Below are 13,442 nucleotides of genomic sequence, written 5' to 3' on the forward strand. Positions count from 1 at the left end.
AAGACTTCATAGATACATTTTGATGAGTGGAAATTTTAAATCTTGGTCATTTTTCCACAAATCACAAAATAATTTATTTTTATTACCGTTGTCTGAAGAGGCAGATGGAGATCAAGTGTTATCCCCAAAATTTTAATCAAGCCTTGTAATTTCAACCATGTTTATACATATAATTGGATGTAGAATGTCCTTCTTGTGGACCAGGTTTTATTTTCCCTATAGCCAATGCATCTCAGCAGTCTCTGCTGGTCTGTTGTTATTAGTTACTACTTGTATGGCCGTCATACCCAGGGGCCCCAAATAAATTGCAGCCCCATTGTGCAAGGCTCCATGCAGATATATACAGAGGGTGGAATGAGTTCATTTCCTCCATGAATTCTCAGTGCTGTGCAAAGGCTTGTTGTGTGAAGGGATGCTCATGAAACAGGACATTTAAGAGAGATTTGGTTCTTTTAGGGGAGATGCAACAAGTGGATGCTGAGTAGCAAGAACATTTTCCATGTAGCTGAAGTATAAGTTTGTGTTTAGCAGGTAAGCTTTGTTATGTGATATACATAAACATATACATGTGTATGTAGCATAGGTGAGGTAGTATCAACAGTCCTGGCTGGACATATTTGTTTAATGCTGAATGAAAAAAAGTTCTATTTCAAACATTTTTTACATAACAGATTTTTTTTTAGACAGAATAGGCATAATGATTCTCATGAAAGGTCTACTGTGAAATGCAGAGAGCAATTATAATTATATTTGCATAAGTGTGTGGGAGTATGTATGACATTTCCCCCCATGTTTTTCGATATGCTAATGTCTAGGCATAGGCCATAATAATAAACATGGAGCTATTGAACTCAATTACACTGTTTGAAGCAGAATATCTGGAGATTAAATATTGTATTTGTGTGATAATCTGGCTTTTTTTTCTTCAACAACAACGTGATCCAAAGCTCAGTAAATGCCAAGGGAACTTTGTTCTACGTGTGTAATACCTTAACAAATGCATTGCAAACCCGTTTTTGTCTGTAGAAATGAGTGCTTTTAAAAGGCTTTCCCTTATTAAACCAGTTAAATTTGCTTTGACACATCATGAACACGTAGTACTGTTGAAGATCTGGAAATTCAAATAATGAGTCTAATCCTACAGCAAACTTGTAGTGAGCAGACAAGTCTACCCATATACAGCCCTGTTTCTTTAATTGAGGTCTACTCGTCTGCAACAAATAGCAAAGTCCAGAACAGCATTGGGAAATTCACGTTTTTACCATTTCTGAAGTCAACATTTTCATTAGTCTAGTCATCACCAAACTTTCTTTTACCTATTCTTATTTAGTTTTGGTTGGTTGGTTTTTGTTTGTTTTTTTCAATAGACTTAAAATAAAACATTCTTGAACATTATATTATTTCAGGACATAATATGCCCCCCTTCTTACTATGCTAACTCCAGGGTTCTCTGTAGCATCAGCACACATCCACACTCATAAGCAGATGAGGGGTTACCTCTTATCCCTTTAAATAGTGATTAAAAATTACTTGGCACACTACGCACGCACTCCCTGGCTGCACCGTATTATTGTTGTAAATATAACAAATACTTTTAAAATACAATATGGCTAAAATACAAGTTTATTAGTTTGGATTAGCATGTGGAAGACTGAAAAAGTTGTTTCTCAGTGACTACCGCTATTTATATTATTTTTATCCTTATTTGATGATCCTTTGCTCAATGGTTTGGAAAGATACCCCCACCATTGCTACTATTCTAAACTTTTTTTTTTTTTTTTTTTTTGTCAAATAAATATTTCTGTCCTAAATTCTTGAATGTCAGGCTGGTTATTGCGGTCTGAGCATGGTGCTAAACTGCTATTGAGCTTCAGCTCATATGTTTGAAGTTAAAAGATTAATCAAAAAGATCCTGTGTTTAATTCACTTAACTTACTGTATAACTCGGAGTCCTGTCCAAATAATATTCTTTATGAGTATAAGCTTTTTTTCTCCACTTGGAGAATCAGCTCTTGCCCTCCTTGGCTGTCTGTGTTGTAGAGTCATGCCAATAGATTTTTTCTTTGGTGGGGTTTCCATATCTCAGCTGAAGAGGAAAGCAGAGCCAGCCCAGCACTCACAGACAGGTAATTAACCTAAATATCTAACAGCCTGCTCTGCTGCCTGCCACAGGCACCCATTGCTGCCCAGGGGGGTGAATGGCAGAAGAGGGGTAAAGGCTTCCCCAGCACTGAGCTCAAAAGGCATGGCTCAGAGATCTTCAGAATCAAAAGGCTTATCTCTGTGTTTAATAGCTCTAAGTAGATTTTTCTTCCATTAATTTACCTAATTATTTTGATTCAGATTATTTGCTTTTGAGTTTACAGATGCATTTGGCAAACAGCTGCTAGGCACGTTGTTTAGATATGTGTTTAGCATAGGGGATCTGAACTGGTACCTTGGCGCTGAGCATCTTCACAGTTATTTCCGATTAACAGACAATATGATAGAGTTATTAATAATGATACATTATTTGTGGAAATATCAAGGGGTTACTACCAAGAGGTCCTACCACACATCCAGCACCCTTGGTCACTGTTAAAGACAAATGAAGGAGAAACAGAAAACCTCATGGTTACACATACAGATGCCATGTTTATCTTGGATGGGACATTTCTGTCCAGTGTGAAATGATACTTTCTGTGAGCAGAGAAGAAGATCTTCATGAAGACAGGAGATTTGCCAGAAGGTTCTTATTTCGAACGAGTCTCAGTGCTGTGCTGATCACCAGGAACTCTGAGCACCTTCTTGAAATAAAGTGCACAACATAATTAACAACTATGTTATCTTGCAATTATTCACTGCTAGGGAGGAATTTGCCATACAATTTAAGACAAACTCTGAGAATTTCAGCATACATACACTACTGTGTATTTGGGGGACAATTGAGAGGCATTCACTAAATCTGTAGTAGAAGACAGTAATTTGTTCTAGTGGGAACTGGCTCCATCCCCTGCAAGTGAGCCTGGAAAATGCTCTTCTACCTGCACAAGTGAGCAGTATCCCTGAAGAACAAGACCATGTCTTTATCTGGAAGCTTTATACTGTCTTTGAAGAAAAGGATTTTTGTCTTTGTCGCAGCTCAGCTTTCTATGGGATGTGGAAAATAAGATTGTAATGTTTGTGGTAGTCTACATGGCTAGAAACAGTATTAGAACACTTTCCAAAGGACTGATGCCCAGGTACGTTTGTGTTGTTCAGTGGCATGTGGGTCACATTAAAAAAGACATCACATGGTGTGGTTTATGGGAAATTAGATTTCATAGGCTCACAAGAACTCTAACAGGTAAAACAGCCAGACAAATACAATTTATCTCTGTCTTTTAAGTGGGTAACATCATAATACATTGGCATGAAGTAGCGATGTAGATCTGTTTCCAAATAGGTTTCATCAGCTCTTACACAGGTGTTGTGTCCTTCCTGTGCCAGTGTCCTCTATGTTCATCTTTGAGCAAGCATTCTGCATGACAACTTTTTAAAATAAACAGTTAAAATATCCAGACAACATCTATTTAAAGTATCGGATCAAGATAATATATGTTATTCCTTGTAACTGTTACATTCCCATGCTTGTCTGTACCCCTGCTTACTAGCCCGATGCAGAATACAGAACTAGCTGCTTCTTAATTTTCCTGCATACTTTGCCAGTAATTGCAGTATTGTCTCTTCCAGATACTAAACCGAGCATATTGGCAGGACTCAGCAGTGCTGTTCTGGAGGCCGTAATAATGAGCATGGGTATCACACATGCATCACGATTAATCACGTTGTGGTCATTATGAGCTGCCCCTTACAGTTATCAATCTGGACAGTAGATTAACGCGAAGCTTCATTGCCTGTATCATGCCCGTGGCATATGCAAGCCATCTGAACAATGGTGAGACAGGATTCTTTTCATGAGGAAAAACTGTGAATTAAGAGGAAATACTGTTTGTTCCCTGATAGCCGATTGAGAGCCTTTGGTTTCAGCCTCAGCTGTGTCACTGACTCCATCTGTAACCACCAGCACCTGAACATTCAAACTCTCTCTGCCTTCACTTCACCCTGTCCTCACAAGAGTATTAGTTTTATCAGCTTTGCTTGACCACTCATGAGCATTTACCATCCCCAAGCTCTTTGCCCATGAGCCTTTGTGATCAGTGCTAAAGCTCTTACAATCCTATTCATTCCCATCGTCAATGCAAGCAAGCTTGAAGGTTTAAACAGAGTAAGAGAAGAAGTTTGCAAAGGTGAGGTGTTCAGGATAATAGATGTGGTCTGTACTGTTTTCAGAACTTGGAGATTTAACATTGAGGACCAATGTATTAAAAGAAAAAAAATGCCATATTTTGGGTTTAAACTTTTTTTTTTTTTTAAATTTTGAAAGCTTAATTCAGATCAGACCGAACACAAATCATGTCTCAAATACTTGTAATTATGATCTCAAGAAGCCAGGGGAAGGCTGCATAGGATAGCTTTGCTGAGCTGAGTCTGCTCCTCAGGTACTATCTAATAACAAGAATGACATGAGAGATCAAAAGCTGATCCTTCACTCTGGAGTGAGATCAACTCTGCCATCATCCCTGGGCTGGTGTGTTTTGGTTACCAGCAGACTCGGTGGAAACCTTCTTGAAATTACATTTTGTTGTTGTTGGTTTTGCCTTATTATCAAGAACTTCTCCTCTGTGAAACTGGGAAATGTCATCAGAAGCTACAAGAACAAACCATAAACAAAATCAAATCTGAAAGGTGTCTTTAACTGGGTGCTTTGGTTATATCCAACAAACACTAAGTTAAACAGAGAATTCTTGAACTACAGGTCTTGAAGCTTAACTCATGCCATGAAGAGAAGTGTGGCCACAGTTTTTGGACTGAATGTGTAGCTTGAATAATGGCGGGATTTTGTGACCTGAAATATAGTAATATTTCAGATGGATATCTGAAGTAATGTTTCAATATACATCCTAACAATTTTTCAGGGAAAATGATATAAAAAGTAGGCAAAAAAAAAAAAATCAGTGCAGTTTTGTGTATTTAAACCTGTCAGAGATTGCAGTTTAGGGTTATGTCACTTTATGGTGAATACCTGGCGAATTTAAACACACTGAGATGTTGAACATCATGATGGCAGACAACTCTGAACATGGTCAAATGCAAGGCAATGCAAATCACCAGTGATTAGCTGTATAGCTCAAATAATCTGAAAAGCCCTGAATTTCCATGAACCTTTAAGGAAAAAGAACCTGCACCAGGATTCATCAGTGTCTGATTTACCTCAATCTATAGAAGCAGGTTTTTTTTTTAAAAAAAAAAAAAAGAAAAGAAAAGGGGATGTATTAAATAAAACCAGAGAAGAATTAAAAAAATACCAGGATTATGCCATAAATCCACATTAACTCTGTGTTCATTCTTTTTACCCTCATCTCTGATTAGGCATATAGCGGAGTCCAAAAACACTCAAGAGTACAGAGCTGCTACGATGAATACATGAGAGGTGGCAAAGTCTAGAATTATTTTGCTGGGAAGAAGAAGATGAAAGTGAAGCTGATTGTGGAAGTCAAAATTCTCAAGCACATAGCATTGACTTTACTTTTTATTATATCACATAATATGAGAACAAACATCAGGTTGAATTAAAAAGCAACAAATTTAGAATGAAAAGCCCAGACACATGTCTCATCAACTATGGGAATAGTTGTGCAGGAGGTTACTGAGGCAAATGCCTTGGCTTGATTTAAAAGTGAATTGGACATTGTTAGGACTACCTCATTACATTAGGTTCAAAACAATGAGCAGTGTGATTGAACCTTATATGCTGGGCTGAACACTGGGCCCAGGAAGGAGTGATGCAGAACCACATCATTTGGGGTTTAGTTTGTTCTTCTTTGAAGTATCAGGTGTAGGGTATTCTATAATATATCAGAAAGACTGATGGCGCTGTGTAGAAAGGACTGGGCTACTGTATTTTAGCAGCTAATATTAATACTTATTACTACCTAACATGTGCCTCCAGTAAGAAAAAAAGTCAGGCTGTGATGAGTGGAAGAGACAAGTCGTTTGGCATAACCACATCGAAGGGGGAGTAGGAAAGTATTTAGTGAAGTCATTTGGTCTTAAGTGTCCCTTCTGTGGGAAAGCACCTTTTAGCTTGAGTTTCGGCATTAGTAGGAAGGACAAAAGTAAAGGATTATTGCCTCCAAAATATGCTTCTACCAAGCAAAACTGACACTTTACCACTAGGTTTATGCAAAGCTGGGACTTTGGAGGTAGAGAGGTGCAAGATGTATCTCGTATCCTGCGAGGCTAAGGGAGCAAGTCATATTTTGTTGGTATGTTACCCAAAATGTGGAGGACAGCTCAGCACGTGATGTCCTGTAAAGCTGATGCTATTGAAGTCTGGAGCACTGGCAAATGCTTTGGGCCTGTGTTTCGTGTTTCCACAGAGAGCAGGCCAGGGCATTTAGGAGAAGAAAAAGAAGAAAAAGAGATCTTTTGCACTGCTGGACTCCAGCAGATTCCTTTGACAAAGGGATCTACTAAATTTGGAAACTAAACTCCTTGGGCATCTTTCTGGTAGAAGGTGCATTCCACCTCCAGGTCCAAAAAAACAAGCATAATTTATTATGTTTTCAAGTTCCTAGAAGGAAATAATCCATGAAAGAGAATAAGACATCCCAGAGTCTGGTTCCATGCTGGCTCAATTCTGACATCCTCTGTTGCATGAAAGGAGTAGTACTAGGCCCGTAGTAGTTACACTGACAGGAAGAAATAATTTGGGCATAAACATGACAACAGCAGTTTTTTTCACCACATCACTCAGTTTCCTGTTAATAGATATAAGGGTGTTCATACATTGTTATAGTTTTTCTTCTTAATTTATATAACAGAAAGATACAAATCTCAAATAACAGTATGTTTCTAAAGACTGGGATAATTTTAGGATACTGTTTGGCTATTTCTATTGTTACAATGTTTCTACAACCAGATAACACAAGAAAAATGAAATTGTATTAGTATTCTCCAGATTTCCCATACCTGTTTGTGCTCCTGATGGATTAGATGTTGTGCAAAAGACTGAGTATACTTTCAGACATTTCTAACCTGAACAAGACTAACTGGATAAAAGAAATATGGTATATTTAATTTTTAAAGATGGAAGAAAATTTTTTATTTTATAGATGGAAAAAAAAAACCCACAGACAATGCTATGTTTTCCCAGTGGTGCCAGAGGGACCGAAGGAGATCCTCGGGGCAGCACTATAACCCTAGGACCATCCACCAAGAAAAGAAAAAATACTCAGGAAATGGAAGAGCAAGGAAACTAAATAGCTGCCAAGCCCCTTGTTGAGTTCTAAGGTATAGAAATGATGCTCCCCACTCCCTGCCTTTTAACACAGCACATGTAACATCCACATGTTGTCTACCTGTGAAGGACAAATGTTTGGCATATTTTCAAAGGGCTTGCTATTGAAATGCTTACTCAGGTCTCCAGGTACTGGGGAAGAGGAGCAGACATCCAGCTGTACCAACCTTTTCCAGTTCAGGAGGATGCGCATCTCTGAGGACCCTTTCTAAGCTCTTCCACACAGATGGGGTCCTACTGATGTTAAAGCTGCTCTTGATATAGACTCCCATCAGATTAAAGTCAACTGTAATGACTCTGAGTTAACAACCCACTGCCTGGTTACTATGAAGCTGTTCCACGCAATTTTTTGTCTTAGTTTTATCTTTTTGCCTGTTACACCTTCATTTCCTCCTAATGAAGAGCAGAATGGGACCTTTTGGTGTCTGTCTCCTTTTATCATGGGAACTAATTCACTACTGTGTTGGCAGCGCTCCTACTGCTGTCAATGGGAATTATGTACTTTGAATAAAGGAGAATGAGGCCATAACTGTTTAAGAATTATGCTATTAAGACAGCACAATGTGTTTTATTTTTATATAGAGCATTACATATGAAGAGTCAAAACCGCTTTGCGGAGAAAAGGGATAATAGACTGTACTTCACAGAGTTGTTTGGAGTGGTGCTCTGATTCAGAAGGAAAAGGACAAATGACTGTGCAGATGTGAAGAGAATAGCAGAAAAGCTGGGCCTCCAAGGCAATAAAGCAGCCAGCGAGTTTCCTGAGAGAGCAGGCATCGTAAAGGGGAAATGGAAAGATGAGCTACTAAAAAGAGTTTAATGTCAGCTGGGCAAAAATGAAAAGATGTTGTAGAACTTCAGGCTGGAGTAACGCTTCAGTCCTCCTGCCAAACACAGGCCAGTGTTTAGCCTTGAATTAAGTACCCCCGGTTGATGATCACTTACATGGAACATATTTTCTCCCTGTTACGAGCCCACCTTCTTCTCTCATCTCAAGATGTGAGATGCACTGGGGACATGCTGCATGACATATGGGGCTGTGTTGTCCATTTGTTCCTGTAAAGTCTTTCCAGGTAGGGAAAAGAGCATCAGCCACTTGCCCAAGCTTGTTGATAACATCTTATTGGTGGGTTGCTATTGAGTTATGCTGCAAACCTGAGTGCAGTGAACAGCCACATGCTATGTTGTGGGAAGGCTGCTCGATGTGAATAGCTGCTTCCTTATCAAATGTTGTTGAGCTGCATGGGAAGGCTCAGGAACTGGTCCTTTCAGGCAAATGAATGCCACATCTGGATTTCTTGTCATTTCATTATGTTCCTAACCTTTGTCTACCTCCCTCCCACCCACTTCCTTTTTTCTTTTTTTAATGGGATTAATCCAGTTGCCTGCAATCTGACGGAACCAAAAGGGATGTGCACTTGTGTTGCAGCCATTTTGTGCCATTTTGGGCTCACATCCCAATTCCATCCAGCCCCCATCCCACCGGCAGCGGGGCAGCACCCTGCCCAGCCTGGGCTCAGAGGCCTCGGGAGCTGCAGGGAAAAACCTTTGCTGTGCTGAGTTTGCTGAATCTGACTCCCTGACGTGGGTCTACATAAGCTGCAGTCGATGAAGTAGCTGAAATATAGATGAGCCCAAAGGCTGTGCCTTCCTCCAGGAGGGAGTCTCTGGAGGATGTGGAAATGTGGCGTGTGCTGTATCTCCCTGCCCGCCCTCCACCCCGCTGCCTCCCGGCTGCTCTGCACGGCTGGGTGCTGACGCTTTTGCTTCAAAAGGTGCTTTGCAGCGATGTTTGAAACTCTGCCGTGTATGGCAACAAGCGTGGACCCTGCCAAAGGAGTTTTTAGAGCAGATGCAGTGTCCAAACAAAACAGTCAACCCAAAAGCATTTCATAGAAATGCAGACAATTGTCTCAAACGCCCCCCTGGCATTACACGGTGTTAAAAAAGCTCAGCTTGCTTAGTTTAACTCACTGGGATGATTCTGCTGCTGCACCTTCTTCTGGAGCTCAGTCATCCAGGATAACAGGGCTCATTCTCAGAAATGCTAAGAAATGTTTGCACAAAGTTGGGCTTTGATTAATTTGATCCCTAGGGCATGCAGAAAACAACGAGAAAAATATTTTGCCCAAGTAGATCTGCAATCAACAATCTTTTCCAGTTTTATTTTTGCCGTAGAAGCAGCTTTTGGCATTTTTTGTTCTCAAATCCCTGTCCAAGTATTTACGAGATGACAGGAAATGTTAATGTTCTTTATTTTTGCAAAGGTGAGGTGGAGCATGGGCAGGTGAAGCAACTGGGATATTAAACTTGTAGCAGTGCTGGAAGTGAAAACTTGTGGGGCTTTGGTGCTTAGTTCTGTGTCTGCAGCACTTCTGTCCTGAAGCCCCAAGTAAAATAAGTCTAACAATATAGACTCATAACATTTGAAATAACTAATGCGAATCATTAAAAAAATATTAATTAGATGTTGAGATTTCCCTTTTAACCCTTTTTAAAAATAATATTTTAATGTAACATCCAGCAAGAACCCTCTCCTGCTATATACAAAATTTTAAATCTACTATTGAAATGAAATGCAAATAGAACATTCAAATACTTCCAATACAGCAAAGCACTTGAGTATGTGTTTATCTTTAAACACATCTGGAGCCCCATTGACTTTGACAGGACTACTCATATGCTTAAAGATAAGCCTGCTTTTGTTGGATTATGGCCCTGAGGATGTAAGTGCTGGGGGAATCATTTTCATGCTCTCCAGAAAGGGCTTTAAATCACTTTTGTTTAAGGAGAACTAAGTGGTTGGACGTAAACATACCTAACAAACCAATAGATCAAGATTAACTTTTATGCTGAGCCACTTGACACATCTCTAGAAATTACTTACTGTTGAAGTTTGGTTCTTAAAGAAAATAACGATCCAATTATTTTTAAATGAAATAGAGCTGTGGAAAAACCTTGATACCTCCACGTGGGAATTTTGTTTAAAAAAATGGGGAAAAAAAAAGGAGAAGAAAGATATAGCCATGTTAAGGGGAATGCAGTGTGCGTGTCTGAAGGGCAGGAGAGTTAGCTGAATTATTAGATTTCAGCACTTGAAAGGAGAAACAGTGTTGTACATAATAGGACTTTGACAGACTGTCTGCTGTTGGTTTCGCTGTTCTGCTGGTGATGCTCTGAGATCGACAGACCAGATGCACAGCAGGGAAATGCAGCCTCAAAAATATCAGTTGGCTCTAATATTGTATCTTTCAACTGTGAATGTTAAAGAGTCTAATCCAAAGTCCTTGAAATAAATGGAAATGCTCTCACTGACTTCAAGGAGCTTTGCCTCAGGACCTGAACCACTCCTCTTGCCACACTACACAGGCACTTGGTTCTGCTCAGCTGCGTGGATCCGGCAGGGCCAGCACTGCACATGCCCTCAGAGGGCACATGGGCCGCAGAGTTGGGATCTTACCCCTGCCCTTGACATGCACACACAGTATCACAGTATCACAGTATCACAGTATGTTTGGTATTGGAAGGGACCTCAAAAGATCATCTAGTCCAATCCCCCTGCTGGAGCAGGAACGCCTAGGTGAGGTCGCACAGGAATGTGTCCAGGCAGGTTTTGAATGTCTCCAGGGAAGGAGACTCCACAACCTCCCTGGGCAGCCTGTTCCAGTGCTCTGTTACCCTCACTGAGAAGAAGTTCTTTCTCAAATTTAAGTGGAACCTCTTGTGTTCCAGCTTGATCCCATTACCCCTTGTCCTATCATTGTTTGCCACTGAGAAGAGCCTGGCTCCATCCTCGTGGCACTCATCCTTCATATATTTATAAACATTAATAAGGTCACCCCTCAGTCTCCTCTTCTCCAAACTAAAGAGACCCAGCTCTCACAGCCTTTCTTCATAAGGGAGGTGCTCCACTCCCTTAATCATCTTTGTTACCCTATGCTGGACCCTTCCAGCAGTTCCCTATCATTCTTGAACTGAGGGGCCCAGAACTGCACACAATATTCCAGATGGGGTCTCACCAGGGCAGAGTAGAAGGGAAGGAGGACCTCTCTCGATCTACTGACCACTCCCCTTGTAATACACCCCAGGATGCCATTGGCCTTCCTGGCCACAAGGGCACAGTGCTGGCTCATGGTCATCCTGTTGTCCACCAGGACCCCCAGGTCCCTTTCCCCTACACTGCTCTCTAATATGTAATTTCCCAACCTATACTGGAACCTGGGGTTGTTCCTGCCCAGATGCAGGACTCTACACTTTCCCTTGTTAAATTTCATCAGGTTATTTCCCGCCCAACTCTCCAGCCTGTCCAGGTCCCGCTGGATGGCAGCACAGCCTTCTGGCGTGTCAGCCACTCCTCCCAGCTTAGTGTCATCAGCAAACTTGCTGATAGTACACTCAATTCCCTCGTCTAAATCGTTAATGAATATATTGAATAATATTGACCCCAGTACTGACCCCTGAGGCACTCCACTAGATACTGGCCTCCAACTGGACTCCGCACCATTGACCACCACTATCTGGCTTCTCTCTTTAAGCCAGTTTGCAACCCACCTCACTACTCTATTGTCTACACCCCTGCACTTGAGAAAAAAAAACAGCACTTCTGTCCCAGAGTCTTTGTAGGTTTTCACTTTTTTCCTGGTCCACTGCAGGCTGTGGGGGCCGTGCTGCTTCCACCACTTCAGTGTAATCCCCACAAGTGGGGCAGTGATGCTGCATCCAACCTCTCCATCACCCCCCACAGCCACCATGCAGCACTGCTGCCTGGGGCACTGTGGGGATTTGCTTTCCAGCCAGTCTCAGGACTGCATTGCAGGTGCAGCCCATGCATTTCAGCTTAATTCTTTCCCAATTGTGCTTGAAATCATAACAATAAAAAGCAGTTGGTGTTTTGCTTTTTTGTTTGTATGTTTTGTTTTGTTTTGCCTTTTAAGTAAAAACCAGAATTGCTAATACTTTGTGAAAACATTGTTTTTTAAACATTACCACCTTTTCTCTGTGCCTCATGAGGAGTCTAGGTCAGGAAAGCAATGGGAAATGCATGATAAGAAAGCCCCACCATCTAGGCCAAGCACAGCAATATAACATCGCTTCAGCGGTAATGACAATGGAGAAGGAGCAGAATGCTATCAGGGGATAATCGTGTCCTGCTGGCAGCTAAATATGAAAGCCAAAGCAAAGACATTTATAAAATAAACAAGCATCAGGGAAGATGGGAAATTTATTACAGGGCAGGAAATAGTGATCTTCGACAATGGCCCAGTCTGGTTTCTCTCATCGTTGCAGAAATAAAGTAGTGTAAATTAATGCTGTGTCTCATGTATGTTTTATTGTTTCTCAGGCAATTACCAGACTGTATCCGGTCTAGTGTAGGGGAGGGAATTACACATCATCTGATCAAGCACAGCTTATGGGGGAAAGCAGGCCAGGAAGACACATGCTTGTTTCATGGTTAAATCTGTGAAGTCTTCTGCCCACCAACAAAAGTCACAGGTCGGGCCATATCACACCGATGTACAGTTTTACATCACGTCAGAAAGTTGCGCTGAATTGTGGTGATGTCATTTTGGCGGCAGAGCCTGGTTAAGTGGTTTCTTCATCTCGCCCCTGCATCGTGCCATGGCTGCTTCTCCCAACAGTGCCAGCTTTACCATTAAGTAAATACATCAGGAAGCAGATGGAATAAAATGGCCCACAGAAAAAATGGCTGGTTTTACCCCCAGTTAGAATCCTCTTTGTCTCTGGTGTATCAGCCACATAGAAGGGGTGTGTGAGGGATGGGCATGGGGGTTATAGTGAGGATAGAGAAGGCGATAGGAGATCCCTGCGTCAGGAGTTCTGCTAAGGAGAGGGTAAGGGGGCCATACCCTTAGACAAAGTGTAAAATTACCCTAAGACCATTACACAAAATGCACTTCCCTGACACGGAAAGCCCCCATATGCTGCCACACTATATATTTATTTTCTAGGGGGTACCAGCTCTATGTATATGTTTCATAGAGGAAACACCAGTGAATGCAGATTGGGACCAAATTAAAGAAAATTCCAATTTTTCCTATCA

This window comes from Patagioenas fasciata, chromosome 8 (assembly GCF_037038585.1).
Source record: "Patagioenas fasciata isolate bPatFas1 chromosome 8, bPatFas1.hap1, whole genome shotgun sequence".
NCBI classification, from domain to species: Eukaryota; Metazoa; Chordata; class Aves; order Columbiformes; family Columbidae; genus Patagioenas; species Patagioenas fasciata.